Source organism: Agelaius tricolor, unplaced genomic scaffold (assembly GCF_023055355.1).
Source record: "Agelaius tricolor isolate 1412-34295 unplaced genomic scaffold, bAgeTri1.0.p SCAF_19, whole genome shotgun sequence".
In the NCBI taxonomy this organism is placed as follows: domain Eukaryota; kingdom Metazoa; phylum Chordata; class Aves; order Passeriformes; family Icteridae; genus Agelaius; species Agelaius tricolor.
In genome coordinates, this window is record NW_027269279.1 from 16,445,542 (window position 1) to 16,458,342 (window position 12,801).

The window sequence follows — 12,801 nt, forward strand, 5'->3', positions numbered from 1 at the left end:
GTACAAGAGAGACTCCTCTCTTATTGATGAACTGAGAATTGATTATCTGAAGGGTGGAGATGGACTGAGTTGGTGATCTGAGGGGTGGTAACTGAATTGAGAATCCAAGGTTTTGTCCTATTGTGATGTATTGGAAATTTGGTGGGGGGAGAAGGAATGTTTTTAGAAGGTTTTCATTCTGAGTTCTGTGTGTGTTTCTTTTTACATATAGTTGTAGGTTAATAATTTTTTTTTTTTTTTTTTTTTTTTTTTTTATTCCTGAGTTGGAGCCTGCTTTGCTCTATTCCTGGTCACATCTCACAGCAGACACCAGGGAGCATATATTTTCATGGAGGCACTGGCACTGCGCCAGCGTCAAACCATGACAATCATCTATAGCTATAGCTATATCTATCAATATCATCTATATCTATCTCTACATTTTAGAAATATTTTCTGTATATATTGTGTGTGTATATGGGAGTATCTATCATTATATATATTGCATAATGTTCCATGTTATATCTATGTAAATATTATATGGTTTTTTCACATTTATGACATATTGCCCTCTCCCTCCTTTCGGTCCTTGGATAACAGGCTGCGTGAATTTCTTATGTAGAATTAACTTAGTTTTTGAATTTTACTATTTTTCCTCCTTTTCAGCACCAGCTCCGAAGTGACCTAGAATATAGATTGGTAGTGGGTTTGCTTTCTAAGCCCTTAGTGAGAATGAGGATATAGGATATATATAGGACTAGTGATGGAGAGGTCAGATACTCATGAGAGATTTGTAATGGTCGCATGAATGTTTGTACAGATTTAGGCTACCCTGAGTCTAGAAGAATCTCTAGGCTGTTTTTAGTGAGGAAAGGGACAGGCATAAAAATATTTCAAGTGCTTCATCCATTAATTTTCTCAACATGGCCAGGTTTAATACTTTCTCCTGAATCCGCACATCAGCAACTGTGGTGTCTGTGCTGTTGTGAGAACTTCCCAAGAGATAATCAGATCTAATAGACATGACTGATTAAAAACCTCTGATCCAGAAACCATTTGGGATGTCAGTCTGAACCTTGAACAATAGTATTTTCCATCAGTGTTGCTATTTCCATCCTGTATCTAGTAACAAGCCCTTATGGAGTAGATGAGGTGTGGGCTTTTACACGGGAAATAGAGGAAGGAGAGCAAAAAAATTAAAACCGAAGAAGCAACAGTGTATCAGAAACCTCATCTACTCACAGCAATTATGGCACAAGAACCAGACCAAACCAGATAGAGACTAGCATTCTTCTTCCATTATTGCTTCAAGGAAGAAGACTAATATTTGTTAAGAAAAATCAATTAGCTGACAAGTAAGACGGAGATTCTGAATACAATCAATGGAAATCATCCTTGAAGAAACCCTTTGAAGAAGAGAATCCATGATGGCTTGTAAATCCTGGAGCATGTTTGTCAGAAGCTGGTTTTCTCAAGATTTACCTTAGGTTCTACCTTGTAAGGATATATACGAGTTTAGTATTGTCTCCTGGCTATTGGGCCTCTTATGCTCTGTCAAATTCCAGTCATCTTAATTATTAACTTGAATTTATAGATGCTCAGTCATTTTGATTTTCATTTGAACTATTACCTGGTTCCTTCACTTGTGCATCCATAAATATATCATAATAACATTTTACCTTGGCTGTAAATTTATTGCAAAATGGTAGCACTTTTGTTATTTTCTAGAGCTCTTGGAAGTCCTGGTTTTAGTCCTCTCATAAAAACCTGTGCAGAGAATTGTAATTTTAATGTAAGTTTTACAGAAAACTCCCTGGAAGTAGTATCAAGTCATCCTCCTGCCCCTGATCTTATTGTGCCAGTTTTTTCTGATTTAATAGATTTAATTTTCTATCTGAAAACAGGCAATCTCTCCTGGTATATGCTTCCTCTTGTTTATCTGGATTTTCTATCAACAAGCTCTCAGTCTCAGGGATTCCTCAAGTGTTATAAACAGTCCTTTAACATTTAACTTATTGAAGCATATGTCATTATTTGCATTCTGTTCCCAAGTGATTACTTTACATGAGAGAAAATAGCAAGATTTGGTTTGTGACATGTATTAAACCTTTTTGAAAAGAAAAATTCTCTTCAGTCATGAATAGTCAGGTTAAAGTACAGTTGTAGTATAGATAATGTTTTCAGGCAGGAGAGGGATTTTATTTTTTCAGGTGTTATACTTAATTTTGCAATAAAATGTGTGTTTCCTCTGAAAACAGAGGCAGCAGGAGGGTTATTATGTAGTAGTTCAACATACTTTGCCATCTCCTTCTAATGGCTGTGTGTTATTCTCACTGACCAGCCCATGTCTCCTCTCAGGCTCGCAGGGTCCCCAGGGGATATTCTGCTGCCAGATCTCCCTTCACTGCTGCTGCTGTCAGAGGCCTGTCAGTGATATGTGCTGCTGACGTCGGGGCTGAAAGGGAAGAAAATCCCAAAGCATGGAACAAATAGCAAGGAGAAGTATTCACAGTGGCAGGAAACCCCATGTTGGTGTGTGTTTGAGCGCCTCAGTGTCTGAGTGTTGGTGTGTGTTTGTGAGCTTCGGTGTGTTTTTTCCTGTGATGTCCTGCTGCTGTGAGAGCTCTCTTTCATGTAATAATAAATCCCCTTCCCCGGCATTGCTGCTCCACTTGCTGTAGTTCATCCCAGCTAGCTTAGAGACCATCCCTCCCACAGGTTCAGCACAGACACAAACTCACTATGGATTTACTATGGCACCGAGTTAAGCAAACCTGTTAGTTAATTATATTCTTTGTTATTGTCACATTTCCCTTTTTGCTGAGTGTCTAATAAAGGCAACTTGACTTTTTGGTACTTGTCCTACACCCTTTATTGCCATATGTGGATGCCAGCTGGTCAGGGAGAGAGGAACGACAATCGTTTCTCACAGTGGCTTGTGAGAATTTTTAGGAAGCTGTAAGAATGTGATTACTTGTTAGTATAAACAATCTGCAGGTGGTGTTTTTCCACCTTGTTTTCCTGTTCTTCTCAAGAACAGTGTGTGAGAAAAATATTTTTTTATTAACTAGCCAATCAAGTGGAATGTATCGTATCAGTCTATAAAAACCAAAGATTCTTTTGTAATAAAGTCTTTTGTCCTTTTGCATTTGGGTTGTTCATCTGTTCTTGTGTCATTCTTGGTTGCAAGAGTAACAGCCATACCTGAGCATCTGTCTGTCACCTGAAATTTGTTCTGAAGGTCTCTTTTAGATGCAGCTGAGGTTTCTGGTGTCTCTGCTAGAGTCTGAACTCCTTCATGCATTGTGTCTTGGGGTGGTTTTCTATCCCCTGACCGTCTACTCTAGGCCCAGGAACGGTTGCTGTAGCTTTAAGGTGAGTCCGGGGCAGGGGGGAGCCCTAGGGCTCTTGCGGGGGCTTTTCCAAACCTCACTCCCTAGGCGTCCGTGGTGCGAGAAGGGCGGGCTCTTTTCGTTGCTTAGTTAGCTTGGTTAGTTTGTTTTTTTTTGTTAGCCTAGGCAGAAAAGTTTTTCCCTTGACCCGGCCTTGGAGACTGTGGCAACAATCCCTCGGCAGCCTTTTTGTTTTTCCTGAACTGTTCGGTTTGGTTTGGTCAGAGAGGACTATCGACGAGAGAAGCGGGCGAGCCGAGCGGCCGGTCCGTCCCGGCCCCAGACCTCAGGAAAGCCGACCCAGCGGACGAAAGGACCCTAAATCCACCAGCTTCACATGCTGTAAAGAGGAGACCAGAGATGCACCAGGTTCCCATATGTTTTTTCCCGAACTGTGGGTGAACTTGGTTTTTTTCTTCCCTGAGACAAAAGCCATATTTCGCAATTTTTCTCCCTCCTCCCCGCCATGTGGTCAGCCGTGGTTTGTTTTTTGTTTGGTGTTTTTTTTTTTTTTTTTTTTGGTTTTTTTTTTGGTTTGGTTTTGGGTTTTTGGGTTTTTTTTTTTTTTTTGGGGGGGGGGGCGGTGGTGGTGGTGTTTTTTTCTTTTTTTTAAGTGGTTTTTTTTTTTCCCTTTTTTTCCCCGGGTGTGGGTGTGGTATGGTTCTGACAATTCAATATCTAGTATTTATTCACTTTTTTTCCTGTGCCGTGTGGACACTTGGTTTGTCAGTAAATGGCTGGCTTTTCCCACTTTCATCCATTAACATTAATTTCTTATTTGTGGGAAGAAATTGCTGAAACCGTTTTCTTCAGAGGAAACATTAATTCCAGAGCGTTTTCTCTTAAACTTGTCTCTAATCTGAGACATATTTCTTTGTACAAAGCAATGAAATAAATGGGGATGTTGCTGTCAATTTTTGAGCCACTAAGGTGTGTGCAGCTGCACCTTCCTGCTTGAAGAAATTGTCGTCAGCCAGGCCTGTCTGCCCCTGTAGCTTGTCAGCTGAGAGTACAGCAGGAAAAGTGGGGCAGGGGTTGGAGTCCAGGACAGGGAAAGCAGCATGCGGGTACTGATTATATGCAGAAAAGTGACACTGGCTATCTCCCATCCTACTCCATTCATCTTTCTGTCTCTCACTGGATGGAACGCTATTGGGTGCAGAAGGGCTACTACAAAATATTTTAGAAGCAGCCAGCATTTCTGCATATTTTACTACATTTTTTAGCTCTTTCTTAGTTTAACGTGAGATACCCGTCCTAGCAGAGGCTACGGTTTATGTATAACATAGCTTGCTTTTTTTGTCCACTCGATACTGTGTAGGGCAGGGAGTAAAATGTATAAGTTCAGCAGGCTAGAACATCTTGGCCTTGTTATAAATGATCAATCAAAAGCCAAATTATCAAAAATGCGAAAAGATTTATTAATCTTTTTCTGTGACCAAAATACGGTCCTCAAATCCACCACAGCCAAAGAGACGGTGTCGAGCTCGGGTTCGAGCTCGGGTTCGGTGCTGGGTGAACCTGGATGTGACCTCTATCGCATTGGACCCTTCCCCGTTCTATACAGTTTATTGTGCCCGAGGTGGAGGAGTCCCAGTTTCTTTTGTAACTCTGCATATTCATAGTTGGTTCTTTCACTGTGCAGAGCTGGGAAATCGCAGTTTCCTGATTGATAGCCAGCGTTGATTGAATCCCGGGAAGTCGGGTATTCACATGTATCTTTCTGGCGACTTGGCTCGAGATCATCGCGCTGGGTGCGTCTATTCATAAGTTAACTGCCGATTGTTCTCCTGCCGCCTTCAGGAATTTTGGAATTCGAATAGTCGAATAGTCGTCTGCCTCTTGGGCTGCTTGTGGTCAGAGACTTGTTTGGATTTCACAATCTTTATAAAATACTTTCTTTTATAGCATGAATTATTTCCCAACATATATTACAGCCTCATTCAGGAAATCTTATTTACCTTCAGTTCAAGGTCTACTCATTGTTTTAATATGCATGAAAAAATTAATAAAGCTTGCATGCAAGTTGGGAGAAACAAACCAACTCTGAACTTACTTACACTTTTGTATGCACTTGTGATGTTTATATCCACTGTGAATGTTATTATCACCTTCCCTGAAAAGCACACTTTGATATCAATAACACAGCAATGAGAATTAGTGGAATACAGGGCTGGAAGACAGGAAATGGAATACAGGGCTGGAAGACTCTATCCTACTTGTTCCTCGGAGTAGATCCCACTTCACTTAAGGTTTGGCAATTAGCACAATGCTGCACCACTCAACCATCATTTCCTGATAGATAACAGAGTTCTGAGGGGACCTTGAGAGACACTCAGCTGTGAGTGTTGGGAACAAGGTAGGTAGTGCACAAGTCCAGCAGTTTATTGTTACAGATCAAAAGGTGGATGGTAACTGGATATATGCTAATTTGGGGGACTGTGGCAAAACGCATTTGCTTTAGGCAAAGGTGCCATTTTTAACATTGTCCAGAAGGCAGGGGAGAAAATAACTTTTCTGTTGCCAAACCACCTCAGCACAGAAATGAGCAGGGCACTTCAACCTTCATCAAATCAGATGATTAAAAACGTTACAGCAAAATTTATAAATCTGTGTTTTGATCAAAATGTTGTAAAAAATATAACTATCTGAAGCATTTCAAATACAGAATCACACTGCTTATAGTGAATTCACCTCTGCTTTCTTATGTTCTTTAAAGAAGTTAAATAAAATAGAGTATGAAGAAAGAGTTGGAGTTGCTTTCAGGGATGCAGAAATCCATGTTTGTGAATCTTGGGGGTTTCACCCAGAATGAAAGTTGCTTTCACTAATGTTTTATGAACACTAAACAAAACCTCTCCTGAGACTTCCCTACAAGGCCTGACTTCCCCTTCTGCTTCCCTTTCCTTTTTCCTTCTCTTCCCTTTCCATTTCCCTTTCCCTTCCCCATCCTCTGCACACTGAAGCATTGGGTACAGTTGCTATCAGAAACTTCCAAACACCTCCTTGATGTAACATTAGTGTTGAACAGGGAGCAGCAGCCTGAGATCCTGCTTGGTATTTTCACAGTCTTCCCTGGTTGAACATGTTTTTATTTTGTTTATTGTGCACACTTATTTCAGTGCCACTTACTACACTGAAGCAATATAAAGGATTAGAGGGAACACATTCGCCTGTTTCTCTGTTGGTTAGAGAAAGCAAAATGCTACACTGAAGCCATTAATTACATTTTGACTAACAAGAGTATTGTTTGCCAAACGATGATGGGGTGCTTAGATGGACACAACTAGTCTATACAAAAATTTCCTGGTTGTGAATGTATCCAACCCATAGTTTTATCTTTTTTTTCAGCCCATTTAATTAATAGAACTCTATAATAATGTAGACAACTACACAGAGTCCGCAGTCAGACAAGAATAGAACAAACAGAAATAGTAGAGTCTGTGGTCTTTGAGAACCTAACAAGGATGATGTCTGATTTGAGATAGCTCCTGATTCACTCCAATGCTGAGCTAAGAGTCACCTCAGAGACTGACTCAGTGAGGTGGGTATGTGGGGGATTGCTCCTCCTAACACGCTACCCAGCACTTTTACACAGCATAATATATGGTTAAATGTCATGCATATTCATTACATTCCTTGCAATAGGAGTGATTATACAAATCAATTCTTAGAAGTTTATTAATATCATTAGCATACGTGACACAGAAGCACAGTGTACTCTGGTGGTTGCATTGAAGAAGGCTCTGGGTCTTCCTCAGGGGTTGTTCTGCCAAAGACTGGCAGTCTTCCTCACTCTGTGCTTTTCACCTTTCTGAAGCACGCCCAGTGCTTTGCTGGCTGGTTACACGTTTTCTGTGCCAGTTTCAACAGGTTTTGTTCCTTTTATCTTGACAAGGTGCGTTCTGTTTCTCTTATCTTAACAAAGCTAAGGTGCATCCTGCTTCTTAGGCTTGTGATTAATATTTGCTGACTCACTAGTTTACTCATGGTTACATGAGTTAACTGTTGGTCAACTGCTTTCACCCTGTGGTTGTAAACTAAAAATTAAAACTTTAAAGGTGCACATACTGGTAAAGGTTTCCAAGATACATGGCAGGTTGTCTATTTAAAAATAAAGGCTGACAACCTGTATAACACACATTCCCTGGCCAAAGCACCAGTCACCACCAGTCACAGTTCAGAAATTACTTGACAAATGAGGTTTTGTAAAAGTACCACAATGGGTTTTCCTGACCTTAACAAATATGGAATTATTAAATATTAAGCCCCGAATGTTTTGGGGTGTGTCCTGCGTGGCTTCGTCTGGCCTCGCTGCTGGACCAAAGGCGGCAGCTGTGGCATTTTTCACCCCAGAGATGCCTTTGGCTGGCTAGGTGCTGCAGCTGGGCGCTCAGAACAAGTCCAGGCAAAACAGGAACTCAGTTTACCTTTGGTAGCAAAGGTTCAGACAGCAGTGAAGAGAAAAGGAGCGGGATCTGCCGTGTAGCTTAGATCCAGAGTTTATTGTAGCATGGTAGATTTCTGAATCTGGCAACAGCTCCAGCCAGACAGACGGAGACAGAACCATGGCAGAGACCCACGGCAGAGACCCCGACTGCATGGTCTCGTGTCCTTTTTAAGCCCCGGGGCCAGGGGGAGGGGACGGACAGGTGAGGGCCAACCAGGTGTGAGCAGGGGAAGGGTCAGGGGATGTGGACGCTAGGACAAACCAATGAGCCCAGGCCTGGGGGGCATCTGCCAATCACATGACGCCTTGCTGGAAGGTGCCAGGCAGGAGGGCAAAAGGGGAGGGTGAAAGGTTGGCACACCTGAGGGGGATGGGATAGGTGAGAGGAAATGGGACACACTGCAACATGGAATAAACTTCTGAACTTCATTAAACTGTTTTGAAAGGAATGAGGGACTTGTCTTTACAAACAAAATGTGGATCTGCTGGTAAATAAAGCTAGATACTAAGAGATAAAAGAAACAATGGGAAGGATTCCACTGATTGATAAATGGAATGAGAGATTTGTCTTTACAAACAAACTGCAGGTCTGCTGATAAATTAAATTGAATACTGAGAGATTAAAGAAACAATGAAAATAGCCATAAATTCTGTAAAAAATTCCACTGAGTGACACAAGAAAAAGACAAAGGGGGGGTTATACATTAGAAGAGGGTCTTATGTATTAGGCATTTCAGGTATTGGGCGTTTCAGAAAGTCTGTATCTGTCAAGTACCTCAGCCAATGGGGAAAGAAAGAGTGACGTGCGGCCAGGAAATTAGGATAAAAAGGAGGCTGTGTCCACCAAATATTGAGAGACCCCAGGGGAAATGCCCCATGACCTTTCCCTTTATTCAAATAAAGTTACGAGACTTCTCTGTCTCCTTTTTGGACATAAACCTCTGGTGTTTGTGCATGAATTTTCCTGACAATTTGAAGCCAAATCACAAGCTCCTTTTAAAATTTTAAATAGGAATGCCACTAACCAGTTCTTATTCTAGACAGAAATAAACCTTTTAAAAAAGATTTTATACACTCCTATCCCAGGAGCTAAAGCTTGTCAGTCACCCCTCCATATACTACTGCCTTGTTGAAAGAAAGCACAAGTAGTTCCTGCTGTCCATGTATTTTTAAACAAGAATAATCACTTGTAAATGTTATAGATGATAATATAATATTGGTTTTCACATTCATAGATTAGCTTTTTGCATCACAAGTATTTTGATACAGTACAACTTATACTTACTTTTAACTACTTTAAATAGTAGTAGTTAAATAGTATAATCTGTCAGTTTATTTTATGTGTCAAAAATAGGTTAGAAACTGTTGTAAAATAGTTGATAATTGTTAAGCATGTACTGTTAGTTTGGTTATGGTAAAAGGGGTTAAAAGGGTAGTTATAAGAAATATGCTACTCAACGTACCATAATACACCGAAGTAAAGCGCACCACCTCCCAAGTGAAACGAGCCAGCCTGGACAGAACTGTAATGGGCCAAACAAGTGCCTTCAAACTTCATGCAAATGAAGGATCCAAAAAGAAACCAATCCAAAGGGACAAAAACCAGGATAAGAAGGGGCTTCTGACCCACTGAATCTGTGCTGCTCTACCTGGAACATCATGGACATCACTGCTCAAGGAGCCCCAGCGCCAGCGCTGCAGCATCCTCAATGGGAACAGTCCTGCTCGGCCTCCAGGCCCCTTGCTTTAAGCCTTTTTATTATAATAAATGCTGAAATCACTTTTGATACTGGGAGCATGGTCCTGTTTTTAACATATGCACTGTATAGTTAATATGAATAGTAGTGTGATAAATATATTGTAGGCTTTAGCACAATGTTAAAATAGAGACTAAAATACTTTTATGTAACTAACTCAGAGAAAGGTATAAATCAATTCTGTTTCTTACATCTGCAGACTGGCCTCTCCAAGTGATAAGATAACAGTGACAAAAAACAGAGCATAAGCATCCAGGAAAGATTTATTGACTCTGTGCTATCAGGGAGTGTGAAACAACAGGATAGAACTACAGGAAGAAATAAAATATACAGACCTAATCTACAGAATATCCTGCAGACAAGAGGTTAAAACCAAACAAGAGCTCCTGGAACATCAAAAACTCAAAGGAATGTTTAATAATGTATAAACTAATTGTGAGAAACAACTGCTCACTAAAAAATTTTTATAAGGTTTATTCAACCTTATCAAAAATGCAACAAAAGGACTAAATAAGGAAAAACAGCATATCCTAGGTTACAATATTAAGATGTATTCTATTCCCATCCTCAAAAGCTGTTGAAACCAGGAGGGGCATTGTTTTTTCCTTATCTGCTGTTAATGGGCCTATCAATGCCTTTCTCCATGACTCAGAGATAACTCCCTCCAGGAGCCATTTCTGTTTAATGGACCCACCACGACTCAGAGAATGATAACAGCCCATTGTGAGACGCTCCACCCAGGGGGAAAGAAGCTAAGCATCCCCACCTGGATATAATCTGGGATTTGGGACAGAACAGTCAGTCTCTCCACTGGATTCCCAGAGGAACAGCCATCTTTCCTACTGGATCTTCAGAGGAAGACTACACCCTTTCTACAGGATCACTGCTCCAACATAACTGCATCTGCCACTCCAGGAGGACTGCAGCCACCAATCCAACTGGACTGCTGCCAACACCCTGACCAATGGGGTGTCAGGTTGTATTCTGTAAGACCGTGGCTCGGATGGGCTGTGTGGGTCCACTCCAACTAGCTATTGACCAGAGCCCACACGATCTTACTTAGACGAAAGCGAAAGACGAGAAGCGCTCTTCTCCCCGTGGGGACGGACATCCTCTGTTTATTGACTTGCTAGGAGACACCTTAGGCTCTGGTGACTCCCTAGATGAGAAAGAGGGCGTGGCTTGACGGTGGGAGATTTTTATACCCGGGGGAATGGGGGGCGGAGGAGGAGGTCCACAGCCAATGGGATACCAGCGAGGAGTGGCGAGGGGAGGGGTAACCCAGGAAAAGACCAGCAGGGGGGTACAGGGGTGGGTGAGGGAAAGACCATGTGATGGGGGGAAGAACAAACCATGTGATATCAACTATTCAGTGCAATATAAGGACCACTCAGTGCAAAAACTCCAATCACTCAGTGCAAAACAACTAAATAAACTGTTTAGTACAACACAACAGTATTCTGATTTTGTCAGTGGTTTTTCTTTTGTATTATTGCATGTATTTTGGTTTTCTTTCCCCTTTTCCTAATAAATTGTATTTCTCATTTGGAGTCTCTCACTGGTTTTGCTTTCAAACCAGAAAACAGCACTGGAAGCTTCCCATGGCTGCCTACCACGTGGCCGGCTCATCTTCAAGATGGATAATTTGCCTTTTTTATTGCTAGCTTCTCCTAAAGCCTTGTCAGTCAACTCCTACCTTGCTGTCCAGTGGTAGAGGTCGCTTTCTTACATTCTGATTGGAGGTCAGGTGCTGCCATAGTAACAAGCCAACCTTCCCAAATCCCCAGATTCCCAAGACCATCCCATGATAACACATAGTGGGGGGAGGGAGCACATTGCAGTAACATAACTATATATTTATAAAACTTCTTTTAACATACATATAATGTTCACCCCTTAATTGTGAGAGTCAACCATTCACTCATCTATAACCTAATGAATATGCATGTAACCCCAGCAATGTAACTGTATATAGAGAACATGATTTTAAGCTACCAGTGTGGTCTTTGGCCAAAAGCACCCCAGCACTAAATTCTTCTTTTATCATGTATTAAACTTTAAAAAATTTTAGAAAGTGAACTCTGTTTCTCACATAAAACCCGGTTTACATAAATTCTTCCTCTACCGCAACTGTCCTATGGTACTGTGGTCCATCTTTTGCTGTTGAAACAACACCTTGAATTTCAGCTCAGTACTAGTTGAATGTGAATTCTAGGTACTAAAAACAAGATCATATTTTTGTTGGTTGTATGCCATCAAAGTAGAAACCTAATGTTAGGATTTTTTTCCCCCCTCAGGGAATTTTCTCCCATCTGTTGCCTAAGAGATAATAACGACCAGCACTTAAGAGAGACAAAAGCAGTGCCCAAGGTGGGGGGAAGGGGTTCAGCTGGCTGCAGACTTAGCCGGGGGCTTTTCTCTTGGGAAGGGCAAAGATAGCTGGAGATGTTTTGCTGGGGGGTCAGGGGGCTTGGCTTGGCTCTTCTTTCGCTCTAGGGCTCAGAGGGGAACAGTTGGGCTGCTGCTACCACGGGGTAATTTGCTGCTGCTGTGGAGTCCAGCCCATTACTGCTTTCTTCCTTACTGTGGGTGAGACTCTGCTCCTAAGAGCAGCCATTTAACTGGGACCTTAGTAATACCTGATCTGACCGGAAAGGACCATCACCATCTACTGGGGTGCTGCCAGGGAAAACCCAGAACCTCAAACTCTTCCCTCTTCCCCAAGGGTGCGTCTCCTGGGTGTGTGCGGCCACTGCTACAGAGAAGCCCAGCTGCTGCTGCCCAGCCCACTGCTTTCTGCCGCTGCCTTGGCCTTTCTTGCTACACCCTAACCCAGCAAGCCGCATCCATCCAATGCTTGCAGCTCCTGCTAAAGCTAAGGTTTTCTGCTACATTTTGTTTGTCACCCTAGGCGCCCACCTCTGCTGTTTCAGCCAGTGCTCCGAGATTCCCGCTGCAGCCCATTTCTCCACCTGGAGGGGCCCTGGGACTGGCTGACCCTGTGCGTTTGTAAATAAAGCCCCTTTTCTCTCTGTCCCACCAGATGAGTTGCCATCACCGTGTGGAGAAGCGGCTGCGCTCACGCCACAGCGCCCCCTGCAGCCGCGGGGGAATGATCGCATTCGCCCTGCCAGGCCAGGAGCCACCAGTGCCCCTGCTGGCTGTGACCAGAACTGCACCAAAGGGGGAAGGTGCCTGCAGCTGAGACAAGGCTGTGGTTGGG